The sequence below is a fragment of the Hippocampus comes genome, unplaced genomic scaffold (assembly GCF_001891065.2).
Source record: "Hippocampus comes isolate QL1 unplaced genomic scaffold, H_comes_QL1_v1.1 scaffold10, whole genome shotgun sequence".
Classification (NCBI taxonomy): Eukaryota; Metazoa; Chordata; class Actinopteri; order Syngnathiformes; family Syngnathidae; genus Hippocampus; species Hippocampus comes.
In genome coordinates, this window is record NW_017805001.1 from 965,325 (window position 1) to 976,818 (window position 11,494).

At 41.9% G+C, this 11,494-nt stretch overlaps 1 long non-coding RNA gene across 1 annotated transcript in view; it reads right to left on the minus strand.

Moving 5' to 3' along the window:
* Positions 1-10,812, minus strand: part of LOC109531526 (uncharacterized) — a 77,252-nt gene extending 66,440 nt beyond the window's left edge. Inside the window, exons 1-3 of the long non-coding RNA XR_002171192.1 lie at positions 10,730-10,812; positions 8,730-8,850; positions 2,239-2,380 (exon numbers count right to left, since the gene is read on the minus strand). This is a non-coding gene — a long non-coding RNA (uncharacterized LOC109531526). The remainder of the gene's footprint in view (positions 1-2,238; positions 2,381-8,729; positions 8,851-10,729) is intronic.
* Between the last annotated feature and the right edge of the window lie 682 nt (positions 10,813-11,494).

An 11,494-nucleotide genomic window follows, 5' to 3' on the forward strand; every position in this document is an offset into this window, starting at 1 on the left:
AATAATGAATTGAAAATGAAATCCTGGTCAATTACTGGGAGGCGCCCAGTGCGACATATTGGTTCTTGCAACTTTTGGGAAGTTCTACTCATAACAGGAATGCCTACCAAAAGTTTTGTTGCAAAGTTGAAGTGGCTTTTGAGGGCAGAAAAAAACCCCACCATGTCAAGACTTATTACAAAACGTTTGTGTTTTGTGAGGTTGATCCAAACTTAATCGCCAAGCTGTCCGTACACGCTATGACAAAAACTAAATTCCTTTGCAAATTAGCGTCCCGCATCCATCTGGTTTCAATTTTGGTGGCAAGTGGGCAAAACCTCTCGGTCAAATTTGCTTTTAAAGAACTTACTGCTTGCGGGGTAGATGAAAAACAACAACAACAAAAACCGCGAACAACAGTTTCGCAAAATCATGGCTGTTAACGGCAAATCAATTTTTTTTTTTTTAAAAAATCAAAAATGCTCCCTTTCAGGCACAGTTAAGTCCGACATGACGTAAATATTCTATGAAGCCAACCGGGTCAAAGACTGACTAAATAAGCCACGGTCGTGCTCTTTTGCTCAGACAGCGCGGCCTAAGCTAGCCGCTACTCCAAAGTCCAAAGGGTGAATTTTAATCGAGCGAGGACGTGCATAGCACTTAACGAGGTTCTCATTCACTGCAATGTTAAGAGCAGCTCGAGATATTGTCACTGACGATGAATTCCAAGAGTTAAAGGGCTCTCAAATAGGGGTACAACATTTACAAAAGGGGGCAGTGAGTTGCGACTCGTGTATGGTTAAAAACTCAGGTTTCGAACACAATTCGTTCCGTGACCCCGTTTGTCACTCAAAGACGGAATTCTTTTCCCACTGAAATGAACATGCAAGTCAGCTCATGTCCTGTTGCTATAAATACGCTTCAATATGTTTCTTAACAGCAAGTGATTTATGGTGACTCTCATCGATACGTGACATTTGTTCCTTAGTCGAAAAGTACAAGCGATAATCGCATCAAACTGTTATGGAGGGGCTAGCAGCTGCCCTTAAGATGAAAAGAAGGTATATATTTTTTTATTTTTACGACCTGACCTTCTCACATCAGCATCCTCATCCCCCCCCACCACCTCGCGTCTGTTAATGAGCAACATCCCAATGCGAGTCCATCACAGACTCATTACAGGAAGGCCGCCCAGGCTGTGTTTTAATAAACAGACCAAGACGGCGAGCTTACGCGTAAACACGCGCAACCTTGAGGAGGCCAAATTATTTTGGCCCAAATAAATCAAGATTTCACAGACCGTAACCTCAGAGCTGGGGGGGAAAACAACTACGGATTAATAACCTTGCAGCATCGAAATTTCTTTCGGTAACATAAGGACGTCTTGTGACTTTATCCTTGTGAGTTTCACAAGTTGTGAAATTAAAATATTAAAACAAATTTAAATTGTTTTTTATGTTTATGAGATTATAACTTTATTCTTGAAAAATTATGCCTTAATTGCTGGTAAAATGTAAAACTTCAAAAACAATTATAGCTGGAAAGGTAACAAAGTATACAGGATGTTTTTTTCTCTGAAAAATTATAGCTTCATTTCTTGTACATTACAAAAAATCATGACAAAACTACTCGTCGACGACGTTTTCATGTACAGGAGCTAATATTCACATTTTTTAAAGATTTTATTTTATTTTTTTAGCTGAATTACAAATAAGATAACAGTGCACGCACCCGACCCACGTGCATGCTGTCCTGTGGTCGCACTGTGCGCAATAAGTCGCGCTTCATTTAAGCCAAATTTCATCCGCACTCTTTTACAAGCGCGGACGCGGCTTGAACCGCCAGGGAAATACAATTCCATTCCATTTGGAGGTTATCTTAATATACGAGCTTGTCTCCGCCACGCTGCACGGCAGTTACGAGGCGGCCAAACACCCGCAGCATGGCAATATCACTCGGGCGCCTTTTCAGCACACAAAGCAATTAGCAGACTGACTGACTGAGTGTGTGTGCGTGTGTGCGCGTGTGTGTGTGTGTGTGTGTGTCTTTTCCCCCACTAATATCAGCATCCGATGTTATTAGCACACTGTTCACTGTGGATTACTGTTTGTTTGTTTGTTTGTGCCTTGCTCCCCTAATCGCTATGACAATCCTCAAGCAAAGGGATGAAGCGCCACAAAATGGCGTCTGCAAGCAGGTTCAGTATGGCCTCTAAATCAGTCAGGATTAAAAAATAAATTTAAAAAATGTATAACTCACTCGGTCGTGACAAATGGAGTCCGATCGAGACCGATCTCCCCGCGTTGGCGCGCCTTGGCTCGCTATCTGTCGCCGCCTCTGTGACGGCCGATCGCTCTTCACGCCGCTATCCATCCGCCCCGGAGGCCCGAGCACCCTTCACCTGTCAAATTGCGAGAGGATGACTGGGGTTAGCGTGACGGATGTGTGGGCCACGTATCTGTAATAGTCTCTCACTCTGAGGATGATAAATAGACTTGAAATTGTAACATTTAGTCATTCCACATAGCAGGCAAAATCGCTACACGATGTGGCGTCTAATGCGTTCGGTGAACAAGATGGTCACTCAATTTGCTCGCCTTCCATGTTTAATTTGCTCCATAAGCACTGGAAATGAAAACATCCAAATTCTTTCCCAATTGCAATGCCATTAATCCGTTGTATTGACAACTTGCTTTTTCTGGCGTGTGCCTTGGCCGTTAGGGGGCAGTACAACGTCTATTCCTGTAAAATAATGCTTTGAATGAAATTTGCTTTATTTCTTGTACTACTACAAATCAGGGTTATAAAGTCTCCTGTTTAATTACACCGATAAAGAAACGTCTCAACACCACAGTGTACAGTTTGCCCACACTCAATTCAAAGCAATTGACCTGGTGCACAAATAGACATTCTATTAGCAGCAAGGCAGGAGTCTTTGACCTTATCAACAGAAATGTCATTGCTTCATCCTATTGGGCAAAAAAACAACAACAAATATGGAATAATTCTGAGTAAATGTGTAAAAAAAAAAAAAAAAAGTCGACCTTTTGAAAATCTCATCCATTCATCCTTTTTAATTTTCATATAAATTTCCTCATATAGGTATTTGGGCAATATGTGAACAAATATAAATAAGTGTATCTGTAAGTCCATCTCTAGTAAAAGCACAGTGGAATCTTGTTTAACAATCCACACTTTTGAGAAACAGATTAAATTCGGAAACCAAGGTTCACTGTAGTTTAATGGATTGAAATCGCTTAATATAAAAACAATCAAACGTGCGCTTAAAAAAATACTTTTCAACATGTTGTTGTTAAATGCAGATAAAATATGAAACGTAATGTTGAAGGTAGACTTTCCGAGCATTTATGAGTTTAGGCTGGGTTTTAAAAAAGTGGACAGTATACTTAAGTTTGGTCTACTCTGTGTATTAATGAATGCGAAGAATTGACTTGATAAACTTTGCATAAAGGCGGTTAATCTCGTTCGGTCCATTTCCTTGCGATTTTTTTTTTTTTTTGCAGCATTTACGGAACAGCACCGCACATTATTCACAACACACCACAATGTAAACAGGCTGACATTTTTCCATCGACACGCTGTATTAGCACGGTCCGAGCCAAACCTAAAGTCTGCCAAACGTCACACATTAGCAACCTATGTAACTGATATATTTTCTAAATATCATTTAACTGTATGTTTTTTGGTTGAAACGTTTACCTGGTGAAAGAAAACGTTTGGAAGACCGGCTCAATTGAGTGCAGGGACAATTCGGTTCTTTTTATCAGTCACGTTTGTCACAGAAAGTGAACGTAGCGCCCCCTGTTGACAATAGCATGCTCCACACTTGGAGAATCAGGACAATTACGTTTCTCTGTCGGAGGGTATATGGTTTGGAGTCAAATAAAATGTAAATCAGAGATTATTAATCATACTATGAATAAAATAAAGCATTCGTTGTTTCTTGATTATTTAAAAATGTATTTGTGGCTCTTGAGCACAACTTTGTCCACCCCTTTTGTAGTCTATCCTCGGTCCCGCTTGGAAAAAAAGTAAACGCCTAAAAATAACTGGATAAATAAAGACGACCAATATTTCACAGTTCTGCCCCCCAACCCAAAAAAAAAACTGTCAAATCTGAGATCTTGACCCCTCCACCCCCCAAAAAAAATATCTAATCTGCCCAAAAAAAAAGCTCTTTCTCCTCCTCTTCCTTCACAATGAGACAGGGGGCTCGTCACGCCGCCGGCCCAGCGCCTCAAGTGAATGATGGGGAGCTGAGGCGAGGAGGAGAGAGGCAGCGACAGGCTTGTACAGCATGCAAAACAAGGCTGGTGCGTGCACACACACACGCACACGCTCACACACACACGCTCACACACACACACACACACACACACACACACACACACACACACACACACACGTGTTGACTATCAAATTCACATTCTATCTAGTGTGTGAGGAAGGTCAGACAGACAGACAGTCTGACTCAAGTTAACAAAGCGTCGGTCCAAAAGATAGTATCACGATACAGTGATAACGTTGTATAATCCATTCTTTCTATTGTGAGTTTATTTAATAAGGATAGGAATCGCAGAGGACCTGACATTACAATTTATTTTCCTCCGATAGAGACAGTATCATCATACAGCCATGACGTGACAACCATCATTTGGTGGAAGGAAAAACATCCACCACACATCACAATATCTCTTAAAGGATGATACGTAGTGCACAATATGATATTTTTTAAAGAATAACAGGAATCGCAAAATGGTGGTTACATGATAGCTGATAAACTGAATGAAAAGCATCACGATATCTCGTAATGGTACAATATTATCACAATTTTCTGTGTACATTTTTGGGACTAACTTATAAGAATAGTAATTATTATTATCATCTTCATCATAATCATCATTATTAAATTAAAACCGTATTTTCCTAACGATACCGATACAGTACCTGATACCGCGATACATACAGCCGACGATACATTTTTAACAAGAACGCAGGAGACAAATAGATAAAGCATCTTTGGAAATGTCCATCTGCGCGATACACTCAGGCTTACTCATCGATACCAGCTGGCCGAGGCGCTATTGACTTGGCACGCACGATAACACTACGCGCAGCAACAAGTCGGCCGGTTTGTGATTCATCCCTGTAGCACACGGCCTCATGTCGTGTGACATCATCGACAAAAGTACTGAGCGTCAGGAACATAGGAAGGAAAAAACTTGTGTTGCTTTTAAACATTTTTATGAGGAACTTTTTTTTGCATGTAGATGAGAATTAACATTTTTGCAAGCCGAGTGTTCAGACTAGAATTATGTTTATACGAGTGTGGCTGCATTAGATACATACTGTACATAACATTTTTGACTTGACTTCCCCTTTAAACAGACATAATTGCATAAAGCATCACTCAAGAGCAAATTAAAACAAACATGTTTTTGAAATTGCCAAAAAAGTTGTGAAATCTCTCACTTAATTGCAATTTTGTTTTTAACAGACTACAGAATGATCACTCCACATAAAAGTCAACTGGCTCCAAATCACGCCTAACCTTAAAAAAGATAATCTGCGTGGAAAATGAATGGATGGAAACCAAAATGGCTCTACTTCAGCGCATTCGGTTTCCGGCTTTTGAAAGAAAGCTTTCGAAGCTTTGAGAAAAAGTATAAAGTAGTGAGTCCACATAAATATTTGCTCATTACTGTATTTGATGAAAGCGCATATCAATACCCATACAAAATCGATATGTGGATCGATCCGCCTGGAGCTACTGTGAAGCACACGCATTGTGCATTATTTGAGGAACTGCTGATGCATCACGCTCGCGGCGGTGTTCTTTTCGGCATCCGCCAGGCGACTCCCGCGGTGCTGGTCACCGTCCCGACGCCCTCGGGGTGCTGGACTGCGCACCGCCGGGCTGGCCTTTAGTGACATTTGTCATGTTTATCCAGTGTAAGCAAACAACAGTGCTTGTGTACGTGTGTGTCTTTTGACCTCTGTTCAGCGGGAATAATGAGAAGCAGAAAAGGGGGCCTCCTCAAAGGCCAAACACAGATTCCTATGAAGACACAATTGTTCTATTGTTCACAATTTTTCTATACAGTGACCCCTCTCTAACCTCCTGCTGTTTTGTGGTTCACTATTCACAAATTCACCTATTCATGGTTTTTTTCTGTATAGATTTTTTTGTCCTCTGTGAGAAACAACTACTGTAGATTCTCAAGAATAACAAAAAAAATAAATAAATAATCCCAACTCCAGACTCAAAATGGACCTATTCCAGACTGCTGATTCGGGGCAGTGGGGCAGGCTGGAACGAATTAATGGTACTCCCATTCATTTTCATTGGGGAAAGATGATTTGAGTATGCGTGAACTTCTCAGTGTGGTCACAAAAAACAAACAAACTTGTATTTCCAGGCATCACTCTAGTAATTGGTGTCAAGGAAGTCTGTCTCTACTGAGAGTTTGAATGTTGATGAGGAATTAAGATTATCTTGGGTTGATAGTGGAAGTTGTGGAGAATCATATTCATGCGCACGTGCACATGCAAATCCAGGACATTAAAAAAAAAAAAATTCCCAAAAGGCATTTATTTTTAAGGGTTATGTTGTCAGACGAGTTTGAAATGATATTCAAGTGATTTGGGTTCCAAAGTTAATGGTATAATTATGGTTGCAATTATAAACATTTTGCAGGGGGCGTCAATTACCTGCTATTTGCGGCAAGGCTTGCTCCCTCTCCCTCACTTACTGTATTTGTCCTCCAACAATGATTTTGTCTTTGTTGATCTCATTGCCGGCGATCGTCTGGATGACGCTTTCGCTGGGGCTTGCCGGTTCCCCCGTGGCCAATTTCGCCGCCACAAATTAAACTGTCATAACGGCCATAACGACAATTAATGAGCGGGATCAGGCGCTGGAATCTGCATGTGCGAGCACCTTCAGGCTCTCAAGCAGAGAGCGGGAGCGTGTGATTTTTGATGATCAATTCAGCCTTTTGGTAACACGGTGTGACTGTGGTGATCGCAGCTGTCTCCAGGCAACAAAGACATGTCCGTTCGGGTCAAAGACAGCACTTTTCCTTTGGTGTTGACAAATTGATCGAACCGTTTGGGAGACTAAAATTGGATTATCTGTTCACAAAAAAAAAAAATTGTTGTTCTACAGTATATACATTCGCGTAGCACTGCCGATGCCATCTTGAACGGCGCCTTTTGCGACAACCGCAAGCAGCATTCATATGACATGCACAAAGGCGGCTACATGAGTACGTCGACGCCGCAGCCATGTTGGATGTGGCAAAGTGAAGCAAATGGTGAATATGCTTCCTCCTTGGGGATATATCATCAAGCTTGAAGACCCTGAATTTGTTTCATGTTCACCCAAAAAAATCTTGTACATTAGGGGTCACTCATGTTCAACATTGTCATTTTTACACAACTGTACATTAGGTCCATTGTACATTCTGAACAGTGTTTGATGTTCATGAAGGAAATATGTCCTTCAGTGTTTACAAATAACGGTTTGGTTCGTCAAAGGCGCTAATTTGTTTTTGCTGGTTAGAAAAACATGACTAATCATCTTTACTTTTGACACAGTGAAATGAATGTTGAGTCAGACTTGCCTTTGATGTTTCCAAAAACGTGGACGCTACCCTGTACACCAAAAAATAGAATTGTCTTTGATGTTGAACAAATTAACTCAGTGTGCTAGTATGATAGCAACTACACTTTCACTGGTTCCCAAACACTATAATTGACTTTCAAAAGACTCAAAAATCCTCTTTCGATTCTTTTAAAACTCAACATTGTCTTGGATGTTTGGGGGGGGGGAAACATGGCCATTGATTCTAACTCCCTGTAACGGATAAAAAGTTGCCTTTTCCTTCTTTCCAGTTGAGCTGCACAACACCGCCGCTGACAGGAGTACAACTAAGTTGAGCATTAGCCGGAATGGTGATTAACGCGAGGTGTACTGTAATGCTAAATGGCTCCGTAGAACATGGCGAAGACACACTCTGATCGCGGGATTTAATTAGATTTCCTCCGGAGACAAAAATGGCTCCCCCTGAAAATTAATGACTTCCTTTTATGGTGCAACGTGTGTGTGTGTGTGTGTGTGTGTGTGTGTGTGTGTGTGTGTGTGTGTGTGTGTGTGTGTGTGTGTGTGTGTGTGTGTGTGTGTGTGGGAGAAGACGTTTGCCCAAGTGACTCCTTGTGAAGACGAATGATATCAGCACATCGCCACTTGATGAAGTCTACGTTGTGTTAGGTAAGAGAGGTGGCAGAGCGTCACATACGTGCATGTCACAAGGTCTCAAGTCGTCACCTTTATGTTTCATGCGAGTCCCAAGTTACCGGCGAAAAGAAAGTCCATTCAAGTTGCCGCAAAATTTCAAGCAAGTTATCATACAGTCTTGCAAGTCTTTAAATGTTTTTTCACTCATAATAACAAAATAATTGATTTACACTGGAATTCCAACGACTCTGCAGATGATTGCATGACTGTATCCAGAATTTGCATTCATCTGGAGTATTTTCCCATAACATCGAATTACACCTTGAAAGGTGTTTTTAATGTTTTGCTCTTTTCAAGTATGCTAAACGAGGCCACCAAAAGAAAAGGAACAGCAGCCCACTGCAAATTGCAACGATAATAGGATGTATCACTTTCTTTTTATACCCGAAAAAGGCAGAGATTTTTTACTAGATCTCATGAAATGGCACACCTGAGAGCTTGCCAGCTTCTGCCTGTGGGTTGTCAGCCATCTTGTCCAGGTTGCGGGGCGTCGTCGGCATTCTGGACATCTGGCTCCTCGTCATTTGTCTGGACGACACACACGCACACACCTGCGCCCATAAAGTTGGCAAAGTCAGGAGGGACGGCGTGGGTACAGAGATGGAAGTTATGAATTCGGACTGCCCCTGAAGGCAACACTGGAGTCGATTGTATTGGATGGATGGATGGAAACAACACGGAGATTTGGAACTATCAGTCGGCTGCGTGAGGAAATTCAATTTCGGACTGGGCCTGAAGGCTACACCTGATTCGGTTGGATGAATGGATGGCTTCATACGGCTCGTACTGTTCCTGAAGGCTACGTGCCAGACTCAATTAGATGGATGCACGGATAGGACGACGGCTGTCATGCTGTGAAGGCAACATCTGACTGAACAGCACACTTGCTACAAACTCAAGTCTGTCCTCGAAGGTTACAGCTGCTCAAAGAAACAGAAAGTCAAGCCACATTTTTACATGATGAAAAATGTCACTTGCTGTTTATGCAGAGCCATCAACTTGCTCAGGGACAAGCCACGGGGCAGCCTGGTGAACAGTCGCAACACGTCGCCTGCCCGGGCCAGAACGACATTCTATTACATTTATTTGATTCTTTCCAGATGAGCGGCACGAGAGCGAATCCCGCCGAGTCGGCTTTATCTGCACTAACCCGCAAACCTCCCCGGCGAGCGCCTGGCGGGCACAACAAAAGCGCTAAAGCAATTATGACGGCGCTTTATCGTCTCCACGGTGACCGGCAGCGGGTCGGTCGGTCGCCCCCCCCCCCCGTGCACAGGCGGCTTAGCGCACGTAAACACGGCGACATAATGGCGGCAGAGTCTGAGGAGGAGTTAGGAGGAGTTGGGCCTTTTTTTTTTTTTGCAGATAAAACAGCGGCTTTGGGTTGTCGCTCCGGCCACCAAACAATGCAAAACAAATATGGAGATGATTTGGCCAGATAACTGGGAGTTTCGTTCAATTTTCTTGTATCAACTCGGAGGTTGTGAAGTCTGCTCGCAGCCAAACATTTTTTTTTTACAGCAGATGGAAGATGAGTGGCGATAAACACTCGGCCTTAAAAGCCTCACTGAGTAGCACAAGGCTGACGACAACAAAGAGGAAAAGATGTGTTTGCCTCTAAATCGTCCGACGTTTACAAATTGTCGTCAAAGACGATATTGTCTTTGATATTGTCTTTGATGTTCAAAACAAATTTGCCTGTGATCTTCACAAAAACATGTATGTTGTTTGAAGCCCTTGTTTGTCTTTAATGTTTGTAAAACATATAGTGTATGTTGTTTGAAGACTAAGTTGCCTTTGCTGAAGTTACATTCATTGAAGATCTTTTCATGACCCTGCAATGTCACAGCCTTTGGAAAATTCCACTCTGAGATGACCAGGATGTGACTAAAAACTTTCAAACTCGTCTTTAAATGTGAGCAGGTGTGAGTTTCCCCCACGGTCTTGCTCATAGCTTCGCATGTACAGCTAACTTTAGATGTTTCAAATCATTGACATTAACCCTTTCAGGCACAGCGGTCACGACAGTGATGTTATCAGGTTATCATTATTGGGGCATGAAAGGGTTAAGTTCAGTGACACTTCTCAATAATCGTTGATGTTTTCAAAAACACATACACAGGTCACAGTCACAAAATGTTTCCTAAAACATAAGCTTGGTTCACCGCAGAGTAAAATTGTCACTGGCATTCCCAAGAATACCGACTCAGTTCACTGGAGACAAAACTGCAGTTGATGTTGCAGGGCGTTTTTGTAACTTTGGTATTTTTCCAAAACCCTTCACACAAATGAGAACACTTTTCACCAAAATGCCAAAACATAGTTCTCTTGCAAAAAAAAAAAAAAAAACATAAAAAGTCTTCTTAGACTTTTAAAACCTTTGTAAAAATTGTATTTTTGTATCAAACTATGAACACAAGCCTCCTTCACCTTCATGTCTTCTTCCTCGGCCTCTTCTAATTCTCCCTCCACTGTGCCCCGCACCCAACGTCTTACCTGTGGCTTATTTAAGGTGCTCGGACTGATTGCAAAGTGAACTAATTATCGAAAACAGTTTTCACCTGTTGGCAGAATCGTGTGAATACGAGCCGGAAATGGTGGATTGTTTTGCGGGGCGCGTGTGTTGATCATTTGGAAACTGATTGAAAAGCAGTGAGCTGTGCTTGACGAAATTACAAACTCACTACAAAGCAGCGGTTGTGCTGTTAGTTTTGTAAACTCTATGAGTGGTAGATATGAAAGGTTTTATGAATTGTGCTACATGAAAGTCAAAACCAGACAAAAAAGTCTTTGAAGTTTACAACACACTTTAGGTTGACTGGTGACTCAAATTGTTTCCAAAGTCATACATTTATGGTCTATTTTTTATTTATTTACATGTTTCACCTCCTTTCAAATAGACCTTCAAAAAAAAAAAAAAAAACTATTTCCCGCAGTTGTATAAAAAGTAGGTCCCTGAGCCACAAGAACACACTACTTGCTTTTGTTTGGTCGCGTTAAACAACACCAAAGCTTCCATTTGACGTCGGTTGTTGCCTTCGGGGACTGCCTGAAATCATGAACGAAGGAGGTGGCGTCACACCGCGACGAAATGGCATCGCGATCGAGTCTCATAAAAGGCAACAATCGTGTTGGAGCTGCAGAGCAGGCCTCGATGAGACACGGGGCTTTATGAGCTCATTATTTATACCGATC